The 7,921-nt window shown below is 36.4% G+C and overlaps 1 pseudogene; it reads left to right on the forward strand.

Annotated features, from left to right (window-relative positions):
• The first annotated feature begins 6,851 nt into the window (after positions 1–6,851).
• Positions 6,852–7,616, forward strand: LOC131490762 (uncharacterized protein C6orf136 homolog; annotated as a pseudogene).
• Positions 7,617–7,921: the final 305 nt, after the last annotated feature.

A 7,921-nucleotide genomic window follows, 5' to 3' on the forward strand; every position in this document is an offset into this window, starting at 1 on the left:
ATTTTGATCGGGAATTACTTCAACCTGTGAAACTTGACTTTTTGCTATTATTTGTTATGTTTGTTTGTTTAACCAACAATAAACATGCTTCCACATTTGGCCTATTCAAGGAACCCAAAGAGGCCAGTATAGTTGAGTAATTAAGAGATAGAAAGGAAGGAGCTCTCTAATGCGACCGAGAGGTAGATAGGAGCATAATTTAAAGTATCAGAGACTAATATAAAGCTTCAAGTAGATTTATGTTGATAAGGGCCATGACCTGACTTGTATTAAAAAAAAATACTGCTAGTCACTTTGAACAAAGTGGAGTATATTGCCTCAAGCACAAATCAAGAGTCTATAACCATAATTTAGGTATTCTAATTAAAAATAACTCTGGTTCCAGACATTTAAGGAAACTGTCAAAACACTAGAACATCATTAAGTTATTGGAACATATACTTCAGTGGCTATGTACAAAAAGAAACACATACATTTCTTTTTTTTTTTTGAACACATACATTTCAAAAGCAGTTAAGAAACAGTCAAAACACAATCAACAACCACAAATATTTAGTTTTTCAACAAAAATTGAGACAAAAAATACAGCTTATATACAAGAAAAATAAATTTAGTAGATATTATCCTTGAAGAAATCTAGGTGTTGGAATCAATAAATAAGGACTTTAAATACACTACCTTAAATATACTGTAATTGGTAAAGCAGCCCCCAAACAGCTATATGGAACAAGGAGAATAATCTTTCACTAAACAGAGAATATCAAAAAGGAGACATAAAAAGAAATTAAATTGAAGTTCTGGAGCTAAAAAATACAATAACTAAAGGAAAAAAGTTACTAGAAATGTTGATCAACAGATATGGAGGGGCAGGAGAAAGCATAAGAAAACTTTAAGATAGGTCAAGTTAGACTGAGTCTGAGGAATAGAAAAGGAAAATAATGAAAAAAAAAAACCCACAACAGAATCTAAGAGTTCTTGGGACACCATAAAGTATACCAACGTATGCTTGATGGGAGTCTTGGAGGCAGAGAAGAAAAAGGGATTAATTTTTTTTTTGTATAAATAAGGTCTTAAAACTTCCCAAATTTGATGTAAGATATGAATCTACACCTACAAGAATATCAATAAACTTCAAAAATAAATGCAACCCAAAGAATGGGAGAAGACATTTGCAAGTGACATATCTGATAAAGGATTAGTATCCAGTATCTATAAAGAATTTATCAAACTCAGGGCACCTGGTGGCTCAGTTGGTTAAGCATCCAACTCTTGACTTTGGCTCAGGTCATGATATCATGGTTTGTGGGTTCTAGCCCCATGTTGAGCCCTGTGCTGACTGTACAGAGCTTGCTTGGGATTTTCTCTCTCTCTCTCTCTCTCTCTCTCTCTCTCTCTCTGTCTCATGCTCTCTCTCTAAATAAAGAAATAAACTTAAAAAAATAACATCAAACTCAACACCAAAAAACAAACAAACAAACAAACAACAACAAAAACCCACAAAAAACAAATAATCCAGTTAAGAAATGGGCAGAAGTCATGAATAGACATTTTTTCAAGGAAGGCATCCAGATGGCGAATAGACACACGAAACGATGTTCAACATCACTCATCATCAGGGAAATACAGATCAAAACCATGACACAATACCATTTCACACCTGTCAGAATGGCTAAAATTAACAACACAAGAAACAGCAGATATTGGTGAAGATGTGGAGAAGGGGAACCCACTTGCACTGTTGGTGGGAATGCAAACTGATGCAGCTGCTCTGGAGAAGAGTGTAGAGGTTCCTCAAAAAATTAAAAATAAATTACACTATGACTCAGCAACAGCACTACCAGGTATTTACCCAAAGAATATAAAAATGTTGATTTGAAGGGGCACATAAGCCTCAATGTTTGTAGCAGCATTATCAACAATAGCCATATTGAAATATATAATAGAATAGAATATTACTAGGCCATCAGAAAGAATGAAATCTGGCCATTTGCAATGATGAGAATGGAGCTAGAGTATATTATGCTCGGCAAAATAAGTCAGTCAAAGAAAGACCTATATATGATTTCACTCATATGTGGAATTTAAGAAAAAAAACAGATGAACGTAAGGGAAGGGAAAAAAAGAGAAGGAAGCAAACCGAAGAGACTCTTAACTGGTTGCTGGAGGGGAGGAAAGTGGGGGATGGGCTGAATGGGTGATGGGTATTAAGGAGGACACTTGTGTTGACCACTGGGTGTTATAGGTAAGTAATAAATCACTAAATTCTCCTGAAACCAATATTACCCTATATGTTACCTAACTGGAATTTAAATACCAATTTGAAAAAAAAAAAAATCAAAAATAAAATATTCAAAGGGATTCACATCTGGAAGCCAAGAAGAATGAGAAAAATCTTGAAAGCAGAAAGAAAGAAGCGATTTGTTACATACAAATGATCTTTATGAATATTAACAGCAAATTTCTCTTCAGAAAACATGGAGGAACAGCAGGAAGATGGGAGAGTGGTGATATACTTAAGGTGCTGAAATGAATACTAATAATCAGTACATCTATATATGACAAAACTCTTCAAAAATCAAGGAAAAATTGAGATGTTATCATTAAAAATAAAAGAGCTAGTCATCAGTATCCCTACCCAATAAGAAAAGTTAAAGGGAGTAGTGCAGGATGAAATAAAGGATACTGTGTAGCAAGTAGAATCCACACAAAGAAATAAAGAGCAGGATAATGTAGCTACATAGCAAAAAATAAAAGCTAACTGTCTTGCACTTTGGAGCTCCTTTCTTTATCCCTACATGATTTAAAACATAAATATACATTAATGGGCATAAAAGCGACAAAATTTATATTTTTACAATAAGAAAATAAAAGGAACTGAGAGGTAAAGAAGCTTAGTTTTTATACACTAATGTAATTAAGGTGATATTAGTTAAACTTGGTAGCTATAAAATTAAGTTGCTAATTATAATCTCCAATGTAGCCACTAAAAAATAAGTAAAAATAAATACAGAAAAAGCAATCATAAGGGAATCAAAATGGTACATTAGAAAATAGAAATTAATCCTAAAATAAGGCAGTGATGGAGGAATTAAAGAAAAAAAAATAATAAGATATATAGAAAAAGCAAAACGGCAGGGGTAATTACTTTCTTATCAATAGTTGCTTAATATAAATAGATTAAGCCATTCAATCAAAAGGCAATTGGATGAATAGAGCTAAGGATTCAACTACATGCTGTCTACAACAGACTGACTTGATTAAGACATAAAATGTAAAAATATGGAAAATGATATTTCATGCAAATAATATAAAAAGAGAGTGAGGTGAATATAATATTTTCCGAAACACTAAACTTTTAAAAGTTGTATTAGAAGGCAAAGATGAACATTATGTATTGTTAAAAGGGTCAGTTAAGAAGCTATAAGTACACACACACACACACACACAGAGCCCCCCAATATGTATAAAGCAAAACATGCCAGAATTGAAGGGAGAAATAGTTCTACAATAATAGCTTGACACTTCAATATGACACTTTTCAATAATGGGTAGAACAAATAGGCAGAAATTTAATAAAGATATGGAAAACCTTAACACCACTATAAACCAATTAGACCTAACAGACCTATAGAACATTCGACTTGACAACAGCAGGATATGCATTCATCTCAGATGCACATAGAATACCATCAGCAATAGAGCATAATGTAAATCTTGATATATTTAAAAATATTGAAATCAAATTATCTTATCCACTGTGAGATCCCATTTGAAATGATAACAGAAGAAAAACTGAAAAACTAATAAATATGTGGAAATTAAACATCATACTCTTAAAAATGTGCCAAAGAAGGAATTATAGTAGAAGGACATTCCAGCCCTTATCCTCCCATAAAAAATGAACAGAATCCTGAGAGAAGCCTAGATTAAAATTAAGAAGCTGCAGCCACCCAGTGGAGCACAAAACCCAAGGATAGCTGCTTAAAAAAAACAAATAGCCCAGTACATTACATGTGTCATCCTGTTCACCATCCCAGAACAGCTCAGCTCAAGAAGAATACCCTCAGCTATGATCTTATTTGTGGGAAAATGTAGAGAAGGAGAATCCCTGCCATTTCATCCATGCTGACCACAGCAGACAGAATTGCCCAGCTGTTCTATATTGCTACATCTTTTAAGAACAGCAGCCATTGTTGCTCACCTCTCTCCCCTCCAAGACCTTACTACTAAGAGGAATCCTTCAGGCAATGATGTTACCAAATGGGAGAAAATGAGAATAGAAGGACCCCAACATCCATCAGCACTAAAAAAAACAGAAGTGCTGCCATCACTGCAGATACCTGTAACTTTAGTAAACAAGAATCTCTGAAATATTTATGGACACTGACCTGTGATGGAGCTGTTCAGAATCCATGCAACTGTGCATTCATGGAAATGGAGCTGCTGCACAGCACACAACCAGTACCCTTGCACCAAGCCACAGTCCATAAAATCTGGAAGAGGCAACTACTTATTCATATAAGCAGATATCAATTCAAAGGTACAAGTAACATGAAAAACAAGGAAACATGACATGACTGAAGGAACACAATAGATTTCCAGCAAGTGACTGCAAATAAGGGTCTACAAATTATCTTACAAATAATTCAAGATAATGATTTTAAAGGATCTAAGCAAGCTATATAAACAATTCAATGACATTAGAAAATTAAACCCTGAACAAAAAGAGAAATTCAACAAAGAGATAGAAACAATTAATAAAAAAAGATATTCTGGAGCTGAATTATGCAAGGAATAAAATGAGAAGTGTTATGTAGAGCTTCAGCAGTATGTGTGGTCAACCAGAAGAAAGAATATGAACTCAGACATGTCACGTGAAATTATTCACTTAGAGGTAGGTAAAACTAAAAAGAATAAAAGAGTGAAGAAAGCCTACATCAATACTGAGAAACTCACAGATGAAGCAATATTCATATCATAGGAATCTCATTTGGAGCAGAGAGAGAGAGAGGAGAGAGAGAGAGAGAGAAAAGGGCAGAAATCTTGCTTAATTAAATCATGGCTAAAAACTTACTAATCTTGGGGTGTCTGGGTGGTTCAGTCAGTTGAGCATCCAACTCTTGATTTTAGCTCAGGTCATGATCCCAGGGTCATGGATCCAGCCTGCATTGGGCTCTGCTCTGCACCAAGCGTGGAGCCTGCTTAAGGTTTTCTTTTTCTCTCTCTCTGCCCCTCTCCCTCTGTGCTTGCTCTCTGTCTGTCTCTTTATATAATTAAATGTAAACTAAATTAAATTAAATTATTAAATTAAACTTACAAATCTTGAAAGGGAAATGAATTCCAGATTCAGGAAGTTCATAAAACTCCAAATAGGATCAGTCCAAAAAAGGAAACACCTGGACACATTATAATAAAATTGTCAAAAATCATGGACCAAAAACTTTTCTGAAAGCATCAAGAGAAAAATGACTCATCACATACAAGGCCCTCTTCCCTACCACCTCCATAAGACTATGTTTGGATTTCTCAGCCAATTGAAACTTATGCAGGCCAGGAAAGATTGAGATTATATATTTCAAATAATAATTGGGGAAAAAACCCTGCAAACCAAGAATATTATATCTACCCAAATTATCTTTTAAAAATGAGGATGAAATAGTCTTTTTCAGACAACTAAAAACAGGGATTTCAACATCAATATACCTGTCTTACAATAAATGCTTAAGAAATATCTTCAATTGAAAAGAAAACAAACTAAATACCAATGCAAAAAGAATCTGAAAGCATGTCACTCTACTAAGGTAAACACATAGAAAAATACAAAATAATGAAACATTTTAATGGTAGTGAATAAATTACTTTTGATCTTAGTATAAAAGTTAAAGGACAAACATTTGCTAGTGGATACACAATTTTCAAAGAAGCAACATTTACTAAAAAGTGGAAAGGGAGACTACAAAAGTAGAGTGTTTATAAGCTATTAAAATTAAGATGCTATTGCTTTATTGGTGAGTGACATCAGCATCAAGGTGATGCATCATTCCTCTTCTCTCTCTGCTTTAACAACTAAATGGGCATCTATAACTGAAAAAAAGTGTCTATACACATTGCATAAGACATCCAGGAGGTTTGTACCAACTTGTGTATCTGAAAGTGTGCCGATAGGACCTCAGTGGGGGCTATGAGTATTAAGAAGTCAGTGAGCCTGCCCCACCCTCATCTGCCACGATCAGGAAAAATAGAAACTGAAGAGTGAAAAACTGCATGAATACCCATGGGTGAGACTTTGAGGAGCTCTAATCTGCCTGAGGAAGAATCTGGAACACCATCTGCATGAGACAGAGATGTGTGTAGACACAGAGGAGAGAGAAAACTTGCCAAGGTGGCCCACTTACTAGGGCAACATTGCAAGGGGTTTTATTTTGCTGGCAGTTGCAGCAACTCTCCCATGTCATAGTTGGAAAGCAAAAGTGATAAGTGTCTGTCTGGCTGCACCAGTTGTATGGGCCATGGCAGAGACCCCAGTTTTTCTCCAGCAGACCTACATAACTTGGGTCAGGAAGAGGACAATGAAGGAGGCAGATAAGAATACAAGAGGGCATTGACAAGAAGATGTGGTATATGTTTATATTATACAATGGAATACTAATCAGTGATCAAAAAGAATGAAATCTTACCATTTGCAACAACATGGAAGGAACTAGAGTGTATTATCCTAGGTGAAATAAGTCAGTCAGAGAAAGACAAATATGATTTCATTCACATGTAGAATTTAAGAAATACAACATATGAACATAGGGGAAGGGAAGGAAAAATAAGATCTAAAAAAAGGGAGGCAAACCATTAGAGACTGGAGGGAAGGTAGGTAGGGAGATGGGCTGAACAGGTGATGGCCATTAAGGAGGGCACTTGTTGGGATGAGCTGTGGGCTCTACCATTCCTGCCCCCCTTGGCCCCAGTCCACAACAACCACTTCTCCATCTTCTCTTCCCTGGTCCCCCCCACACCCTCCTATCTGGTTGCTTCCTTGGAGATCCCCCACTCCCTCTCCTTCAGATCCAGGCCCTCAGCTCACCATGGGTGGTTCTCCCTCCAGGGAAGGGGGAAGAGAGACCCAGACGTGAGATGTATAGCAACTACCTGGATGGGCTTAGGAGCCTATTTGAGGGAACTCCCTGCCCCTTTCCTGGGGCTTTGATACTTTTCCAAGCCCCTCGGACCTCTTGCCCTTCCCCTACCACACCATCAGGAGATCTGAATATAAAGGACCACCTGGCTATCATGTATGAGAGACTGAGACAAGAGCTCCCCAATCTCTTCCTTCACTCCCATGACTATACTCTCTATTCATCGGTGTGGAATTCATCAATGAGATCCTGAACATATATACCAAGGGCTGGACATGGTACATTCTGTCACTGACCATCTGCCGCTTCCTGGCCTGGAACTATTTTGCACAGCTTCAGTTGGAGGTTCTACATCTGACCTGCAACCCAGAGAATTAGACCCTGCAAGCCTGCTGGTGGCTTGTGGGGCTGCCCATCCACATAGTCTTTTTGCATTTCTATAAGTGTGACAAGGAAGAGCTTTACCAGACCTATGTTGCCATTGCCTAGACAAACTGTTGGTGTTGTTTTGAGTTCTTTATATATTTTGGACATTAAACTCTTATTGGATATATCATTTGCATATATCTTTTCCCACTCAGTGGGCAGCCATTTTCTTTTGTTGATGGTTACCTTTGTTGCACAAAAACTTTTTTTTTTTTTTGGTGTAGTCCCACTAATTTACTTTTGCCTTTTCTTCTCTTGCCTGAGGACACATGTCTAGAAAAATGTTGGTAAGTCTTACGTCAAAGGGATTACTACCTATATTTTCTTCTAGAGTATCAGAAAACTGTAATACTATGTTAGAATGATGT

Source organism: Neofelis nebulosa, chromosome 12, assembly GCF_028018385.1.
Source record: "Neofelis nebulosa isolate mNeoNeb1 chromosome 12, mNeoNeb1.pri, whole genome shotgun sequence".
Taxonomy (NCBI): domain Eukaryota; kingdom Metazoa; phylum Chordata; class Mammalia; order Carnivora; family Felidae; genus Neofelis; species Neofelis nebulosa.